This window comes from Streptopelia decaocto (genome assembly GCF_964273445.1).
Source record: "Streptopelia decaocto genome assembly, chromosome: 7".
NCBI classification, from domain to species: domain Eukaryota; kingdom Metazoa; phylum Chordata; class Aves; order Columbiformes; family Columbidae; genus Streptopelia; species Streptopelia decaocto.
In genome coordinates, this window is record NC_138661.1 from 10,492,606 (window position 1) to 10,513,568 (window position 20,963).

A 20,963-nucleotide genomic window follows, 5' to 3' on the forward strand; every position below is an offset into this window, starting at 1 on the left:
CTTTAAATATATAAAGCTCATCTTACTCTAAACATTTGCAAAACAATAACCTTGCTAACACAGAACTGGCTCTGCAGGGTCTGCCCACATACATAAACTTTCACTGTAACTGATAACCACCTGTAAAAGAACAATAAGCATTATGTTAGTCATGAACTACAGCTTCGCACTGACATCAACCCTCCCTAATCCAAGATATCAGACAAGAGGACTGAGTGTTAATTCAAATCTCTGGATCCAAAACACAGTCCTTTGGAGTTTGGTTGTAAGTCCAAGCTGGAAATCCAAGGAAAAAAAATATAGCTTCAGCTTTTATATCACCTAGAGCAGCTTCAGCAACTACTGAATTCTCTAGTTACAGCTGTCTCCAGGAGAGCTTACAAGACACTCCTTTTTCAGCTGAAAACACTTCACACTTTACCTCGAAACCAAAGGCCAGAATCCAATGCAGCATCTTACTGAGATGCTGGTGAGACCTCAACCTAAAGATCATCTTCGCAAACAATAAAGAAAGAAAAGGCCCCTAGCCTCATACTTACTTACATAACTTAATATTCAACAGGCTGCCCAGAAAAAAAATAAAGTAGGTTGGAAACTAAGAGACGGATATACAAAATGAACACATAAGAGACAGTGATTAAATGAGATTCCACAACAAACTGTGGTTGCCACCATTCTGGGAGTCAGCCAAGCTAGTGATGGAACATCAACCTTAGCTTCAAAAAAACAAGGTCAGTAACTGATTATTTATTCTAAGATTTCTTCTACATTTTTTAATGTATTTCATAGAGGTTGGACTGCCAGCACTTTATTTTGTTCGTATGAAAAAATGATTATAATTGTAAGAGCAGTATTTTCTTGATGGAAATTGCAAAACAACCACTCAGCTTTCTTAAATTTCCTGATCCTTTTAGTAAACAAAGGAAATAAGTATCTATCTTGCATATGCTTTCCCTCATTAGATGAAAATCCAAGCAGTCACCAATTCAGTACAGCTCTTTCAGATAAAACTAAGCTGCAAGTCATAAGGAAATGAATAAGGTTTTTCCTTTCTATCAATCACTTCTTAAGTGTAACGCTGTGAGTATCAACATAGTAAATTAATGGTAATATTAGTGGGCAGCAAACATCAAACTGCTAGGGACATGTCTGAACTTTAGGAATTAAATATTTTATCTTCAACTACTTAAGCTGATCATTCAAGGTAAAACTAAACTGGCTTTTGAGGTTGCATTTCTCACATTTGAACTATTCAAAAATCTGGACTGATAGTGTCTTCCTGTGCATTGCAAGGATGACTTTTACAGTAAAGCCTTTAACATTGTTGAGCGCACAGAAATAAAATAAATAAAATAAAATAAAATAAATAAAATAAAAAAATAACATAACATAAAATAACATAAAATAAAATAAAATAAATAAAATAAAATAAAATAAAATAAAATAAAATAAAAGTAACAGTAAGAGCAAAGAAGGAAATTGTCCTACTCATGTAACTTCCTTGGTGCTCTTGACCAGTGGACAGTAACACTTGGGGATTTGTGAGGTAGATGGAGCAAGGGAATATATCCATAGAGGGGAATAATAATAAATAATAAAGTTCTCTTACAGCCCTTGATACAGTCCTCAAATGTTTAGCAATTATTGCTAAACACACATGTATGGAAAAGAGGGGAATCTGATGGTTAACAGGTAAAGTTACAGAGAAGCCCAAGATGGACCTTCCCATGCAGTCCTCCCTCAAGCGAGTCATGGCCTGCTGCATTTTATATATTATCCATTGACAAAGTTAACCTGGTATCTCCATCAATAGGAAAGCGCCTGCCATTGGCTGCAGCTAGGTAAGTCTGCACATCTTCTGCTCCTTTACTCTCTGGTCTCTGTCTTGCCAAAATAAACTGGCATTAGTTGAGAGAAAAGGCTTACTTGCACAATATCTTACTAAGACAACTATAGTTGATCACATCTGGCTCACATCTGGCCAAATAAAACCGCAAGCAGAGTAAGCATGTTGTCATCTGCTCTGCTGCATAGGTGTACCAGTAAACCTTGCTAAAGATAGCTCCTTCTCTGCCTGCCTAATTAGATTATTAGCCATTTTAGGGCTCAGGGTGCAATTAAACAGGAAGCCAGTGGCTTTAGTCACTTCTGGTGCACCCATACAACAGCAATGAAAACCAGAAACCTTCGAAGGTGCCTTAAAAGAAACCTTTAAAGGATTCCAATTTTCAGTCACCAGATTTCCCTACCAACACACAAGCCAGCACAACTATAAGCTGTGTAATTAGGAGATTATTAAAGATCTGGAAACAGATGAAAAAAGAGAATACAGAAAAAGTCAAAGATGTTATACCACATTGAAATACGGGCAGGAATCTAACCTCAGGATTCCTATTAGCCACAACCACCTCAAAAAAAATGGAAATGAGTAGTTATTCAATGGTATAGCATTAAACTAGAGCTCAGTGAGCAACTGAAAAAGAAAAAATAAATCCACTCCAGCAGAAGAGGCGTAGTTTTCCCTGATCAGCAAGAAGCTTTTCCTCAGGCTTAGTAGCAGCTGGATCAAAGCTGAATAGAAAAAAATAATATTAATGATCTGTTTAGAAGATGTCCATTCGAGATTATCAGAAATAGATGAAGTGGTTTTCACCAGAGCAGGAAAAAAAAATGTTGCTAGCATATCTTCTGCCAGATCCTGAAGAAACAGAGCTGTGTATAACCTAAGCCAAGAAAGCCCTCAAAACAGAGATGATGATCAGTGTAGACAAACTTATGAAGGATGGCTTTCACCAAGCATTCCAAGTAACCAACCAAAAACATTACTATAGGCCCCCAAAATCCTGGACCTAGCATTCAAATCAATACCACCTAACAGGGTTAAAGCATAAAGATCCACTGCAGTTTCTTTTAAAGGTGCGATAGGACCCTTAGTTCTGAAGTGACTGGAATGGCAAAAAACCTAGAAGCTTCAAAAGCCTGGAAAATCTAAAATAATACTAAAACTGGTAAAACGTCACATTGGGGGAGACTGAGGAAAAGCTGAGGGGCTGAAGGGGATGTTTAAAGAAGGCAGCAGTGTAAAAAGCAAGGAAGGTGCATGACACATTCATAATAAGCTGGATGCATTTCACTTCCAGTATATAATTTCAGTACACCATCAGTTGTGTGAGCCTATACATGCAGGTCAGAGGGCATCCAGTGCCTGAGATGGGAACGAGCAGATTTCCATTTCTTCCCTGATTCCCCCATCCCAGAAATAAAAGCTCATGTGTTCTCCAGCCTTACTGGAAGAGGCTAGAAGTATTTTTTTTTGTTTAATTGCAGCAGAAGGAAAAAAATAATATTAAGATAGAAACAAGAAGACATAAAAGTCCTCTGCTTCTCACACCAGAGAAGCAGTGGCCCATGGAAAGCACTAGACAGCAAGCCCACACGGCTGGAGAAAGAAACGCACACATGCACGTTCAAAACACTTTCAAGTCAAGCTGTCCAGATGTTTCTGTACAGTTGCATGTTAGTAATGTTCTGTGGGCAGAATGTAACAGACCCAACAAGCCCTTCTTGCTGTGCAGAACATCTGCAGGAAAATGAAAGGCAGAATCATAGCTCACAAAAGCTAAAATTAATTTTTCTTTTGCATGTTTTATAACTGAAACTCAGACGACAGGCATGAAAAAAGAAAAAAGGGAAAGGTAACCCAGATTAAGACAGCTAAAGAAAGAGAAAAATACATCCTTACATTGGTTTTCAGTTTGGATTGTAATTATGATTTTCTTTTTCATTGCCTCAGCAACCCATTTTCACATACTCTCCCCTCCTCTTTTTGTTCTGTATATTGCTGATTTATGCTCATTCACTGAGGAATTTAACTATTTGAAAAACTTGAAAAACCATGAAAACTCTAAAAAAGGAAATACACAGGCTGGAATAGTAATGAATGGCTCTGCTCAGAGAAGTTCTGACCATGCAATTTCTGTCAAAAGATGTTGTTCCATACATAGATTTTAATGACATTTTTGATAGTAGATTTGATGAGGTCCATGATGACATTTTCATTCATTTTCAGAGGCTCAGAGGGAACTCGTTTTTTTTCCAGGAAACTGAATCTTCAATCCAGCTTTGGTTCACACAAGAAAAGATACATTTTGCTCTGCTGTAAAGCAAAATAAACTCTCAAACATCAGCTTCTGTTCTCTGATCAAGACCTGTTTCTAGAGTCAGTTTTTTGAAAAGCGGAGACTTGGATACTTGAGCATGACGAGACTTCAGTGAATCTTGGAAGAAGATCCAGAAACCTTCATTACTAAGAATAATTGCCCAGACAGTTCCTCAGGTTGTAGGCATTTATGTTTATGATAAGAGCAGAGATTACATCTTCTACTGTTTGAAGCAATTAAATGAGCAGAGTTGAATCCTTGCCTGATATTCCATTAACTTAATAGAATCATAGAGTGGTTTGGGTTGGAAGCGACCTTAAAGATCATCCAGTTCCAATCCCCTGCCATGGTTAGGGACACCTTCCACTAGAGTAGGTTGCTCAGAGCCTTGTCTGACCTGGCCTTGAACACTTCCAGGGATGGGCATCCACAGCTCCTCTGGGCAGCCCGTTCCAGTGTCTCACCACCCTCATGGTGAAGAATTTCTCCCTTACATCTAATCTAAATCTATCCTCTTTCAGTTTAAAGCCATTACACCTTGTCCTATCACTACATGCCCTTGTAAAAAAACACTCTTCACCTTTCTTGTAGATCCCCTTTAGGAACTGGGAAGCTGCTATAAGGTCTCTCCAGCTACTTCTCTCCTCAAGCTGCACAACCCCAACTGTCTCAGCCTGTCTTCATAGGAGAGGTGCTCCAGCCCTTTGATCATCTTCTTGACCTTCATCTGGACTCGCTCCAACAGGTCCATGTCCTTCTTATGTTGTGGGCCCCAGAGCTCAATGCAGTACTCCAGGTGGGGTCTCACAAGAATGGAGCAGAGGGGGACAATCACCACCCTTAACATGCTCGTCTTGCTTCTTCTGATGCAGCCCAGGATACAGTTTGTTTTCTGGGTTGCAACCACACATTGTCAGGCCATGTTGAGTTTCTAATCAACCAACATCCCCAAGTCCTTCCCTCCATGACTGATCTCAACCCATTCTCTTCCCATCCTGTATTCGTGCTTGGGATTTCCCTGACCCGTACATAGGACCTTGCACTTGGCCTTGTTGAACTTCATGAGGTTTGCACAGGCCCACCTCTCAAACCTGTCAAGGTCTCTCTGCATGGCAGCCCTTCCCTCCAGCAAGTCAACCACACCACAAAGCTTAGTGTCACTGACAAACTTGCTGAGGGTACACTCAATCCCACTGTCCATGCTGTCAACAAGGATGTTAAACAGTGCTGGTCCGAATGCCGGCCCCTGAGGAATGCCACACATCACTGTTCTCCACTTGGACATCAAGCCCTTGACCACAACTCTTTGAGTGGAACCATCCAAACAACTTGAAAAAAATGTGCACTGCAGTGCCTTTCTTAAACATCTGTTGAGAAGACTGCACGCTCCTCTCATTTTCAGATATCCTTCACCTGCAGGCATTTTCAACTAAAACCTTCCCAAGCCACGATAGTCTTCAGAGCTCAGCTAGTGACAGCAACAGAAAAACTCGAAGCACATGCAATGAGAGCATTAACTCTGTCAGGTTTTCCAGGTATATGTTGTGTAGAAACTGGCTCCAACACCAGAGGTGATGAAAGCAATTTACTCCAGGAGAAAAGCCTATAAACTTATTCCAACATATCAGAGGGAACATGAGTGAAGCCCAGGGTTGTTGCTCACCTGTCCTTTGGATAAACAGAATCCTCCTGGGTTGTCAGTTGCTATCAGCTTTAAAAGGATATTCTGCTTTAACAACACAGGATTTGCCTTTTAAGTGGCTTAGAAATAAACTGTCTTCTCAGCAGGGAGTTTTGTAAAGTGAGCTTCAGGCCTGAGAAACCAGCCCAAATCATACCTCATTCTCAGTCTAATCTTGAGCACTAACCTGCTCAGGAAAGAAAGCCCCAACTGGACTTGAACTTGAACTCCAGCAAGGACATGCGATCCAATAAATGCAACAACAATGTAGCAGCAACATCCAGAAGGTGAACCACTTCAATACCGTGAAAAGTAACTGATTAGATATATTCTAACTTCATTGCCTTTCATTTAAAAAAAAAAAAAAAAAAATCTATTTTAAGTGAAACCTCAGAAGATTAAAGGCTTGAGCCAAAGCCTATCTGAAAACTCTATCATGACCACCGGATCAAGCCTTTGGACTGCCAGATCTTCAAACCAAAGTTATTGTCTTCTGCTGTACACCTTTAGAACCTAGAACAGGCATCTTCTCCTACTGCTATCTCACCTCCCTTCGCAGAGCACCTTGTTGAAATCATTCCTCACCTGCAGATCACTTTCCATTCCCTCTCTCACCACACAGATCTTTCTCAACTTCCTGATTTTCAGCCCATTGCTTCCTCAGTAAACTCCCATCTCCCCCATGCCCATTTTCACGTCATTTTTCCTCTTCTTATGAATGTTCCTTTGGAAGTTTCTTTCCCCTAATTTACAAGTAATTTAATCTCTTGGTCTTTGCAAAATCCACGGCATGTCAGCTACTATCCAGCTACCAAGTTTTTTCTTTTTTTTTTTTTTTTAATTTCAAAACATTAACTGTGCTTTCTAGTCTGCCTGAAGTAGAACAGAATGAGAATCCATTTTCCCATGCCATGAAACAACATGAGCTTTAATACAGGGGTTTTGCTGCTTCACAATGAGATGAAATAGAGATTGTTTGATATTTTTATTAAAACCAGAGACAGAGATTTCTATCTCAGACTAGACAGTAAGTCTTGCACAGGTACTCATATGGGAAAATTTCAGTCTACCTAATTAACAGGAGAATCTTTTAAAACTTCACCCAGATTAATGTTTTTCATATTGTGCTAAGGGCTATAATAGGAATGCGGCATCACTTCCCTTCTCCCAGAATTTAATCTAGAGTGGGGAAAAACCTTCCAGATTAAATACTTCATTCAGCTAAATATGGTCTCATAAACAATTATGGTTTCAAGAGAAAATTGTGCTAAAAACACATTTTTCTGCATTAACCTATGCTTCTTCACTATGCCTCCTCTCCACTCAAAGAGGTCTCCAGTAATTCCTCCTAGCTGAAGCTTGCCTGAAAATTGTTGTCACGACTAATACATTCACCTTGAATCTGATCCTACCAAGGAATCTTTGATTGTGTCCAAATTATGCTTGCACTTTCTTTCATAATCAGGCTCCATGATGTCCTATGGATGACCTTCACCGTGTTGGAACCCCATGGCTGGCTTTGGTGGACCTGAAGATTGCTTCAAGGAAATAGCCTAAGATAGATACCTTCTGATGAATCTTGCTTTTAGCCACTTAAGGTGTCACATTCAACTGTCTGTCCCAGTCTTCAGGGCATGAGCAATTGAAGACTGGCATATCTCAGATACCAGCCCAGTTAAATGTAGTTTGAAGGAGTTCCACAAGTAATACTGACAGCTAGACAGAATATGACCTCATTAATCGAAAATGGACACCATCAGATATTTGCCTTTGACTATTGACAATATTGGCAAATCTTGTTATTTTATATGTTTCGTGATTTTGCAGATTATTTTAAGTCATACCTCCTAGAAAAGTGTTATTGGCATCAGTGTCTTAGTTCTTACATAGCAAAAGCATTTCAGCAAAAGCTTAAGGACATGAAAATAATATCACAGAAAATAAATAGTGTATTCTTGTATTTACTTGAAGGAGAAGGAGTAAGGAAGGCAACAGGCACAATGGTTTGGAAGGTCCTGCAACAGTTCAGACTTCAGATCAAACATTATCAGGTAGTCTCTGTTAAAATAGTTCCACTGTCCTTTTCATGCTCTCATTAAAAACAGATCTGAAAATTAAAGCTTGAAGAAAAATGAAGTTAGGATTTGGGAGAGGGGAGGGTCTAGAAGAAGTCCAGGGAAGGGCTGTAAGTAGGTTGAATATGTAAACAGCACTTACAGTCAGAATTATCCTGAAAGATGCTGAATTCCCATAATTCCAGTCTCATCACTAGCCTGTGTTTCTTCTGTGGGAAATTTTGTAATTTCCCCCTGGTTTAATTATCCTCTTAACTGAATTAGTTTGTCAGTGTGCAGAGAACATAAATAAAACTAGTCATGGGCAATAAAGCCTTGCAATTCTTCTATTCTACTGCTCCAACTCCCTATCATCCCTCCTGATTTTTAATTGAATGTTGCCATTAACTGGATCCTTTCAATATGCAGCCAGTGAGGTTTCTTTGCCATGCAAACTTCTGCACTCCCAGAATAAGCATAACTGACATGACATTTCTAATTCTAATTATTTTAGATTATTTTCTAACAGTCATTAAAAATAGAGGGATTTTCAATATTCAATTAAGAAATAGGCCAACACCCTAAGAGAGAGTCTCAGCTAATACACCAAAAGTATTCTCAAATATCAAAAAAAAACTGCTGCCAGAGAAAAGGAGCACAATTTCTAAAGCTGCTTTCCAAAACTGCTGCTAGAGATAGCAGGATAAGCTGTTGTAATCCTAGGTCTGGAAGCAGGGATACCACATCTTTTCAAACTGCTGTAGGCAGTAACTAGGAGACCTTTCACCCCCTCCCTCCCCACACTTTAAACCTGTTTCCAGCCCACTGGAGTGGGAAATACATGCAGTGATACCACGGCCAGTTCCTGCCACCAAACAGATGGTGACTGCTGGAAGCCAGCATCACAGATCCTAGTCACTGAAACTTTATTGGGAGCGCCCACCAGTGTGAATAAATGTCTTTAGACAGACTAATTAAAAGGACTTTTTTCATTAGTTAGGACCATCTGTCAGCCCACCGACCTGGTGGAATTGCATACAGGTGGACATTCCTAGGTGGGAATCCACAAAAGAACATCTCATGGCTTGTAAAGCTATTGTGCTCCAGTAACAGACTAATGAGGTTTCACACAGTCTGTGTGCACAAAAAGACTTTTATCCCTCTCTCCTTCAGTTCAGATGGATAGGTGAGGTATTGAACACCAAGCTCAAAAGCAGCTTAGCCTTCCTGGCCAAAGGTACCACATATGTACACAGGTGTCTGTACCCTCCCGCAACTGTCCTGGTGCTTCCATCCAGCAGCAAAACAGAAACAAACTTTATTATTATTATTATTATTATTATTATTATTATTATTATTATTATTATTATTATTATTATCATTATTATTATTATTATTATTGTTGTTGTTGTTGTTGTTGTTGTTGTTGTTGTTGTTGTTGTTGTTGTTATTTCAAAAAATGACAAACCATTGGTTTCTAAAAGCTCAGGAAAAGTCTTCAAGAATGAACAGGGAATCCATGATAACAGTCTTAAAGGCATAGCGGACAGCAGTACAAAACACTTCCAAGCTTTTGTTTGAAATCAAATCCTTCACATAGTACAAGGTAATTCATAGAAGACTCAGAATTAAAGCCCTGTGCACACTGATTCCTTTAAAAGGAAGGCCATATACATGACAGATACGTGCAATGAGCCAGACTTGCAGTTTTAAACTTATTCTTGCTTGCCCCTCACACACAGCCCAGGACACCCAGCTCCTTGACAATTCTGGGTTGCCTGCATTTCACAGCCATGTTTTTCAACAAGAGGGCTGAAACTCAGCCCCAGGTAGCTTCTAATTCTGGGTATTGTCATTTTCTACGCCTTGCTGTTCACAAGAGCAGGTGCTTGCCTTGTTGCTGGCAACTTCCACAGGTGCACATGTCCCTGGCAGGCTGGTGCCCAACTCTCTTATGGGTACAATCTCTTGTTGGCCTTGGGTCTACCCCAGTTGTACTGCCTAGGGTTTGAGCTTGCTACCGCTTCCATTGTCTTACTGTCACATTGTACAATCACCCACAAAGCAGCTACTTAAGGCAGCTATAAACACTGGTTAGCAGACAAAAATACCCAGACAAATTAGGAGAGTCTATTACTTCATTTTGAGATCGCAGCTAGATCTAAACAAATGTTTTTAGCTTTATGCAATAGCTTTTTGTGTTTTGATCCAGGAGCATCGATAACAAACAATGCACAATATTCACCAGATTTCAGTAGTAGTTTCTGCTCTTACTGAAAGAGAGTCCCACACATTTTGCTTGGTACTTCCCAGTAACATTGGTCCTGACTTTCTTGCTTTGCTTCCAAAATTTGAGCTCCAGAAAAATAACAAGCAAACCTCTTAGGTTTCCAGGTATATCCAATGGAAAAATATGCTAACAAGGGTGACTATATGAGAATTTTCTAAGTAGTATGGTACAGAATCACACAGCACCTCTTCAACTACTCTAGAGGAATATATTTGTGTTGGTTAGGAAGATGGGTGGAAGTAATAGTCAAGACACCAAATTAACTTTAACTCTTATAGATGATTTAGGAAACTGCTCCTTATCTCTGAGTTGAGATGGCAGACTCTGGTTTGGCATTTACTAACATGCCAGGCATACCAACTATACATGTTATAAGGTGGAGAGTCCAGTAAGATAACCAGAGAAAGACCCTAGTGTTGTTGTAACACTTCTTCACCTGAAGACAAAATATATGACCTCATATTCAAAGCCACTGCTAATTAACTCCTGCAGAAGCCCATCTCTTCTGACTGCTCAGGGTTTTAAAAAACGTCAAGCTACACATTTACTCTGTGAAGCAAAAAGCTCACACATGAGCAAAAATACATGGCTGTGAATCACTTCTGTTAATGGGCCACATTTCCTGCAACGGCAGCTTCTAACAAGTTACACTATTATTTAATATTTGCTTTTCTGAGGCACCTGGACGTCTCAAATGGGCCAGAAGATGTACAAAAATAAAAGGGTTAAAAAACCCCTGTCTAAACATGTTAATACAAGTACTGGTCTCTGTAATTCTGTTTTATCTTATATGCTACCAAGGCTTCTGTGGATGAGGGCTAGAAGGAGGAGACTTCATTGCTGAAATAAGATAAAGGTCTGAACTGAAACATTTTCAAGAAAGAAAAAAGTTGTTTCAGGCCTTAGTGTACATACAAGGTCACCAACAGTTTATTTTTCCAGTCTTATACATCACCTTTAGACAGCCAAATAGTTAAGGCAACACAGACATCCAGGAAGCTGCCTAGTCAACATACAAAGAGCTTTAAAAACAGCAGAAAGCCCAATATGTTCCTATTTACAAAATTTTGTGACCCTAACCTAATCATCATGTTTTATTATTTCCTTGTTTTATAGCTTTGCTCTTTCAAGAGAGCCAGGAGGCAACATTTCTTCTCCGCTGGCCAAAGGAGCAGCCAAGTGTTTGCTTCACAGCCAATACCAGTTACTGACTCACAAGCAGCTAATATGAGGTTGTGAATGCACAAGGTAGCAGCTGATGCCCTTCTACTGGAAAATTAAACTAGTGGTTTAGGCACATAAGGACTTTTTATATAGGCTTAATTCATTCTGTGACCCAATCTGAAATTACTTGATCAAATTTGGTTTAAATTAGGGCAGCCAGTGGAACTACAATGATTTATGCCAGCTGAGGAACTCAGTATATTTTAATATTATACTATGTTCTCTTGTTTTTGTGCAAGAATAAACAGGCCAGAATTCAAGCCCAAAGAAAGCAAAACACCATTGTGTAATTTCAAGGTCAAATAGAAGCACATGTACCAAAATCAGAAACCTCCAGTTTAAAAAAAAAACTGACAGAGATTTTCCCAGTATGGGAGTCTACAGATCTCAGCAGAAAGCCTTCAAGCACCAGCAAGATGAGTCACTTTTATCTAAAGCTAGTTAACAGCATTCCCATGATCTATTCACTCACAACCCTGTGTAAACAGCAGTCGCTATTCTTGGATTCCTTCAGATGATACCTCTACAAACAACCAAACCATTTGCAGCTAAGCTGTATAAGACGGTAATGGTTCATTCCCATTATCTGAAAATAATATATTGCTTCACAGAAATGCAGTTCCTTTACAAGACTTTCAGTCCTAGCAATGTCTGGCAATCTTCTTGTAACATAGCTGTTGTGCAGAGGGGAAAACAATGCATTAAGCCTATTTGAGTCCATCTTGTCTGATTTCATAGTAAGACTAATGCCTAGAGACCCACATATAAAGGCAAACTCACCCCAGAGTTTTATGGCTTCCTGAAAGCCTTGAACCTGAGCATGCTCTGAATAGATTTGCATTTGGACATGGATGCTCCACCAAGAGATATATTGGGTGGAGTTCCTGTCATATGGAGAATCCAGTTATAACTTGTCTATAGCTTATGATGTGCTCAGAAGAGGTAGAGGCTTAAAGATCATTATAAAGTCGGTGCTCACTTTTGGCCTTCTAAGGATAAGACTCCAAATTCACTAAACTCATTAGGACTTTAAGGATATAAATAGCACTTCAGCCCTTACTGACATTTTGCATAGGACCCAACAGTAGTCCTCAAAGAGGAAGTCATTCCCAAGCATCAGTCTTACACAGCTGTTTGCAAAGAAAACATGCTTTTACAATATCAATTTCCCCCTACATATTCAACTCAAATGGAGCCTGATACATAAGCCAAATAGAATTCCAAAAGGAGAACAGCGAAGAAGAAAAAAAGGGATTTCAAACTTTTTCTGGAAGAACACAAAATAGATTTTAGAGGACTTGAAGTAATTAAGATGTATATAAATTAGGAAGGCAGATGTTTCAGCAAACAAAAATTTAGTCAATTGGTTTAACAGCATATTCTTACAGCCATGCGAACAGATACAATTAACCTTATAGCACACCTAGAATTCCATGTTAGCCTAAATATGGGAAAGGAATAGCAACTAGGTAAAATCAATACTGCAATTTCCCCTTGAAGGGAAATTCTTTTTCCAGTATACATCAGAAATGCCAGTCAACACACCCAGTCACCAAGCTAATATTCCTGTGTGTTGCTTACAAATGGTTGTTTTCTGACAAATACCACAGAACATTACTCTCCAAAACTTCGACTGCCCAGGATGCTATAAAGTGTTTGTAATTTTCTGATTATACATAATTTAAATAAATAAAATCATAATTTCACCTTTACCCAACACCTTGACTGTTGAGGATACTCCCTTAGATATACTATTCCACATTTTCTCTAAATTGCAGATCCATTTTGGAATTCAACAAGTAATATGAAGAGGAGCCATTAGGCCACAGAGTTAATTTTTCCACACCTGACATTATGGGTTCAGAAAGGAAACATTACGAAAGACAAGTAGCTGAACTTCGTCATCCTCATCTCTGAAAATAATTAATGTAAATTTAGAGGATGTGTCCCTGTTTTTGTTTTGAGAGGAGTTTCAAGAACAACACTCTTCAGGGGCATTGGTATTTTAATGCTTTTCTTGTTCTCCAATTAAATGCAATCCTCTGACTACAACAAGCATGAGAAGATCTTGCATAGCAGCAACCAGTGAAATTTCAAGCAGGCATCTGCATTTGCCAGTCTTCAGGCTCTTCAGTCAATTTGGTAAAGATAAAAATGGGGTGATACTGGACGTCTAGAATATCTACCCTTTTTACATATTCCTAAGAAATTATTAAAATAAAACCTGAGTTTAGATTCAAAGAAAGTTTTGTAGACATTCACTCATGTGAAAGCATCAATGCATTTTTAATAATGCATCAGCATGAAATTTTACAAAATTAAAATTAAACCTTCTGCTTTGAATCCCAGATTCGTCAGCTTTATCCTTGACCTATAAGGAACACATATGTCCTGGATTAGACAGCTAAGACTATAGGTTAAAATCTGTTCTACAAGTTACTAAGAGCACATTCTACCTGCTGTAATTCTAACAAGTCTCTTTTTTCTTCCCATTAACATTTATTTCTTGTTTTAGCCAAAAAGAACACCTGTTAACAGTACATTTGTAACCAGCACTGGGTATGTGCACCCAGTAGCAAGACAGCTTTACCCCTAGAGACCAAATATGCCACCTCTGTGACATTTAAAACCTCTACTGGTACAATTTTTCGTTTCCATCTTTCAGCTTGCAAATACCTCAGTGCAAGTGGTGCTGAGTCTCTAGCACTTTAGGGGAGCTATAGCTGTTCATTTGCAAAGAACATAAACAAGCACTTAAAACAGAGGAGGGGAGAAGAGATGGGGATTCAGGTGTACAGCTAAGGTGTAGCAGGAAATTGAGGAAATACAAGTTTAGGACAGAAGTTAAATAGGAATGTGAAATATTTACAGTAACTAATCATGCATAAAGCACCACAGCTTGTCATCCTAACCCAACAAAAAGGCTGGCAATAGAGATGCAGGCCCGGGAACAGACATGATTCATGTACAGCCTAATGTACATTGTAACAGCATCTTGAAACTACTGGCAACAGCACAAGCACAACAAAACAAGCAAGACCACTCAGCTAAATATGCCATTACAATGCATGCACAGTTGTTTTATTATACACAGGTCAGAACATTAGTACTCATGACCTAACAACTTATGATTAGGTTCACTTCAGAAGCAGATACAGATGGGCAACCTGGATGTCCACAGAAACTACACAAGCAATGAAAAGCTACATGAATGGGAAAACTGATGCACACGGATAAAGGCAGACTGATATTTTCCTTCCCCACATGCCAGGGGATAAAAAGGTGTTATAAAATCTTCCATTTCTTAATTACACACAGCCATAAATGCCAGCTTGTTTTAATTAAAAGGATGGAACATCAGCATTTAACAAGGTTTAGAAAAACTGCTTATGAGAGAACTTCCATTTACCCTTCTGTAATATGCCACTTGTAACAATGTACATTCCTCCACAGCACATGTGAAGCTCAAGTTTGTCAGCACTGCTATTAGGGCCTCTCAGTATATTGTAAATTTTCACAAATTAAAATAACAAGGAAGATGACACAATGCCTACCTCAGTTTCCTAGCCATGGATTGATTGTACTCCATTTGCTTCCGTGGTGCTGCAGTCACTGGCTCTGAGCAATTTTGTCTAAAATGGTTCCTCTAGAGCAGAATAAGTGATATAGTTTCTAACATCTTAAGGAGGCTGTTGCTAGCCACCAGCCTGGCTGTAAATATTTGTTGTGCATTATATAGCATCATTGATGATCATTTCCTACTGTAATGATCTTCATTACATGAGCCTGTTTTCAGGCTTCAGTCCACCACTAAAGTCTTCCTTTAGCTCAGATTTGATACACTTTTTTCTTTTACCTTTTCCTCACAGAATGGTTTTGGAGGTTTGACAGTGGTAATAAACGTAAAGAGATAATTTTATGGTATAATTTTGTGCACACACTATTCAAAAGCAACTTTGATATAAATAAAAGGAGTAGACACAGACCACATGAAATAGCTAATTATTTTAAATAAAAAAGAAAAAATACACTCTTCACAAATTAACCAAAGGCTGCAACCCAGGTTTTCTGCAGCTGGTACAATAATTATAGTGTCATCCACCTTCAAACAGAACCTATGAGTCATGCTTCCAACAACCAGGAAGCAGCGAGAAATGTCATCATCATTCACATGTGTTTGGAGATGGTTTTTGAGTGGTTGAATCACTTTTTTAAACCTCTTACAAAAAAATTAAACCAAGAGTCTTGGATACTAGCTTGAAATAAAATGGCAGGGCTTTTAAGATTAACATCAAATACTAAGATTCAAGATGAAGGCTGGAAACACCAGTGCTTCCTTGTAAGAGCAAGAGAGCTGACTCCACAGAAAACATAGCCCTTGTTACCATTTCTGCAGTCAAGAAATAACACGCTGTCATATGAAGCTCTCAAGATGTGTTTAGGAGTCAAATCTTCAAGTATTAATTCCCACTCTACCCTTCATTTCGGGCATTTCATCCAGGTGGATGCAGCAAGTACAAAACAGGGTAACAAAATACCCCAACCTAGCAGCCAACATGTAGACCATCACCATTAACCAAGTGAGCAAAGTCTTGCTTTTTCCCTCACCTCAACCCATATATAATTGAGATTTAACCACAACAGTATAATTGTTTCGGGAATCTTTAAGCCTTCAGCCTCAGTGCTTGTGGCAATGAGTGCTGCAAATTAACAGCAGGAGTGAGGTAAATCAATTAGCTACCACATACAGTTAGTCTTGCTTATGTGTACATAAATATGTGCACATATATACAGAAATACATCGGCACAGCCTCCATCATAAGCCACAAATTACTGAGAACTCAGTGCAATTAAAGGAGGGCAGTCATGATGCTGTAGCACATTAGAATAGCCCCAAGATTCCTGTAGCACATCAGCCTGAATGCCACCCTAATCCCATGACACTGTACACAAGACACATTGGTACAAAGCATATACGCTCTGCTTATCCATAAACACTCCCCTTGACTCCTGAGATTCATCTGCTTCCATGCAGAGCCCAGAACCCAGTTGAAGCTGTGCTCCAACTTAAACACCTGCTGAGCTTATATTTCTTCATTACATTTTTTAAATAGAAAAAGAATAACAAATATATTTAAAAGCATACCTAACATTTGAATAATGTTAAAAACAACTCAAACATTAAAGCAACAGCATGCAGGAAATTATGAGCTAAGACTGCTCCTTGGTTCTTTCTGCAAGTCACATCACCGGCAGCTCTCCTTCCTGTCCTCCACTCTAAATTAGATGCATGGTTATTTAAATGAAGTTATTTAATTTAGCTGTGCACTGCTCCTTCCTCTTGCAAAGGAGATAAAAATCAAGCAGACAGTGATCAAAGACTTTAAAACATCAGCAGTCAGAAGGACATGGCTATTTTATCCTCCCTTCTCTCCACCCTTTCTAAATAAGTTGTAGAGGCTTATTGAGAACCAAATGGAACTGGGACTCTCCAGTTGCTTCTGACCCTTTAATTAGAACAGCAGGGTAGAAATAAATAAACCCTGCCTTATACTTTTATGACCTTTGATTTCTGACAGTGCAAGACACTCTGAAGAAACATTTTAATAACAAAATTATTCATCTGAGGGAGGGAAAAAGAGCCTGATCTTCCCCTTCTGGTACTAGTAGTTTGTTTAAAGGCAAGAATTTGTGAAACATTTCTGTTCAATAAAATTAATGTCCCTTTCAGTCAAAATGGGTAACAGGTACTTCATATTACACTACTGCTCTCTAGTTAATAAAGAGTGTCTTCAAAGTCTGAAAGAAGTTCTATCTGAATGTTACTGAGACATATGTGATAGATGTAGTGAACAACTGATTCTCATTTTCTTAGCTAAATAAATAAATAAATAAATAAATAAATAAATAAATAAATCTCAAAACTAACTATCCCATAACATTAGAGAGACAACACGTTAAAAAAAAATTACTTGTGGGCTTCTGGTTCAATTTCAAAGTGAACTCTTCTACTTAATTTGAACATAACCCTGTAAAGCTTTTCTTAGTTATTTTGGTTAAATTTTAAACTGAAAACTCCATTTTTAGACAAACTGCAAAATCGTTAAATGTAATTAAAAAAAAAAAAACAACTCAGCTAGATGAATCAGCTGAATATGATTTAAATTCTTGACAGTTAATTTGGTTGCTTTTCCAGTAGACTGGATGGTCTTCAAAAGCAAATCAGTCCACTTAATACAGGTCTTTATAAAGACTTGTTTACAGGCTCCGCTGCAACCTGCAGCCACTTTTATTAGCCTCTGTTCACATAAAACCTCTGTATCAGAACAACGAAAACTGAGACAGATCCTCAAGCTGGTATGAATTAAGTAGCTTCTCTGACTGATAGGTTTATACTGGGGCAGATTCTGGTGCATCATTTCAGCAGTTGAATTGCTGTTACAATTAGTTTAGAAAATATATCCTGTAGAAGAGTGTACAACACTGGTTTAAAAAGAATACAGCTAACATTATCTGGTGTAGTTCTTCCAAAAATGCTAAACCAATCCATTTTCATCACGAAGTGTCTGGTCCTTGTTAAATACTAGAGACTCAAGCACAAGCAGTGAGGAATGGGCCAGACCCATAACTAGCAGCAGAACTAGTGGCTTCAACAGACCCCACCCCCATCAATTTGGATCCTAATAATTTGGTCCAATAATTTTATTATTTCTTTTCCACTATGCAAATCCTGACCTATGATGCAGTTTCAGAGACTAACTTCAGAGACATTTTTAAAACTATTATATTTAGGCACCCTTGTTGGCAATGTACTGGATGAAAAGCAGTAAAGATTCGCTTCTCACAGAGACATCCAAGAAATGCCCTTTTTCATGCAAGGAAACAGTCCCATATTTCTCTCAGCAACACAAAAAACCTCCCTGAAGATCTTCCTGCTATTCTGCAGGGTGTCTGAATAGAAAGGGAGTTGCTGTTAATCATGCCTCACGGGCTCTCCATTGTTATCAGCATCCAACTTATTTCTTTGCCTATTTTCCCCCCACTTTTTGCTATTTATATTTCTTCAGGCATAATTTGCTCGCTTTTTAAAAATTGAGAGGCCTACCTGCCTTACGAGAATATTTTATACACACAAATTTAAAAAAAAATTCAGGTAATAGTCATCTCAAGGTTTACATATTAATTTAACTAGAAGACACAATGGGTTCACTTTTTCTCCTGTATATAGCTTCATTTTACAATGGGCAGACTAATGGTATGAGAGTTAGGCTGGGTGTAATTCCCCTCCCTACTTCTAGCTCCTCGTGAAGCCTTGAGAGACACATTTATTCTGGGTCTCATACACACTATATCTTCCCAAGGTGCCAGAAACCTAAAGTTTTATTGTTAACACCCACTCCTTGTCTGCTCTCAAAAGCTAAAATGAAGAGGGATTAAAAAATGCAGGTAAATCCCACTGGTCTTAGTTTCACAGGCTAAAACTGAGGCTTGTACCCCCATTATAATTTTTTGGACACCTCTTAATTATCCCCATTTAAAAATCACAGATGTGTTGATTTTTTTTCATATGAAACCATAAAATAAAACCAGTCACAAATGCTTCAGTTTGTCTACAGATTAAATTGAAATCCAGGTAAAATGAAATTTAATGTAGATTTAGTATCTCTTCTCTATCATCAAACATTCAGCTGAGTTGCTGGCTGCTGCAAAGTAACTCTAACCAAAAGCGGTCAAAGAAAGGATTGATAGGTGCCAAAAAATTCTACTCCATGAAAGAAATGCTTCTGCAATCTGAATGACTGATTTTTCCACAAGTCCAAAACAGAAATAATCTAGATGTGCTTTGCGTCTAGCATCTGATGCATACTATGTTTTCACCTTGGCAAAAATACAAGATCAAAAGAGCAGAGCCAAGGGGTATAATTTTCTCCTCCTTTGTCACATCCCAAAATGTTAAGTCTTTTCCAGCGTTCCCCATACAAAAGGATAAAATGAACAGCGCTGAACTTTAGTCTATTAAATGTCACCCCAAAATAGGTAATTACCACATGAGCATTAAATTGATGCACTCTGCTCCTTACAAGGTTTCTTTTTACTAGCTAAAGATATTACCAGATCTTAATTGGCATGGCAATGAAATCTCTCAGAGCTGCAAGTCAAAGACCTCCAAAACTTCACCTACCAGATCATTCTAAACAGCATTGACAGAACTAGGCAAAAATAAACCTAAAAATAAAAAACACTAAGCACATGAACATGTAGCATGTGTTAGAGCCAGAATTGCATACAGAACTTTGAATTCATGTCTATGCGTATCATCTACATGAGTCACTTCTCAGCCAGTAATTGCTGGTCTGTTCATCTGTGGAAAGTTTTACTGCACCCTGTCTGTGTCCTTACCTGTGAGCTTCATGGTGAAATACAGCTGCACAAGCATCAGTATGTTATAGACTATAGGTAAACAGGATATCAGCAACAGGCATCAGCCGAGCAGTTCAAACAAGATCTACAGTAAACTTAGACTGCACAGGAACCTAGCACTCAGTTCACTCACTGAGGAGAGGGGAGGAAAGCCATGCATTTCAGGTTCTTTAAAAGATTTTTGTATAAAATTCAGGGCTAGTTGGAGAAAATCTGATTTACCTTCACTCCTGAGAAATATTTAGGAGAAAATCTCTTTTCTGTGATAGTACATTAGTCAGCTCTTCCCTAAAATACAGAATATAGGGAGATAATTCCCTCCGGAGTTGACAGGGATCATGAGAATGGCCACATTCATGTTCATCAAGGGCAGCCATGAGAGAAGTCTCATTTGATACATAATTTTTAAAAAGAATGGAAAGCACTCCAGTTCAGACAAGCCAAAGCACGAAGATATGGTACGTCACATTATATTAGTTCAGGATGTCCTAGCCAGTTTTGTTCCTGTATGAACTGACACAAAGCTCATTTCTCTGCTTATATAGCACTTAAAGTAGAGGGTACACATAGAAGTACACTGACAGTGAGAGGCTGAACAAACCCTGACATGTTTGAGAGGATGATCTACATTAACTTTCAAATACTCATCTACACCCTTCCAATGTAAAGAAGCTGATGTTTACCATTAATTAAGATTTTTTTTTTTTTTTCTAGAGGAGCTGAAGAATCTGAGAAGTTACCGCAAAAGGAAGAAAACATCTGAAACATCACAGATACGCATAAATGCTTTGTGATTTTAAGGTCAAGTCATATTGTTGATCAGTCCATGTAATCTCCAGGTCAACATGGAGGAGTCATATATTAACATACACTGCCATCTTTCTAACAAAGTGTCTAATAAACCTCACATCCTTCCAAGGACTCAGCACTTTCTTTGATCCTAAATATTCAAAAGCCATTGCTTGTGAAATTATTCTCCCAAGCCCACAGCTTTCTGCTTAACTACAAATTTTTCTTAACAAGTACCTTTGAGCACCCTCCATGCTCATAGTGAAAAATGTATTTCATTGCTTCCTCACTGCATATTCCCACATAGAAAACATCACCATAACCCAAAAACTGGGGAAAGCAGG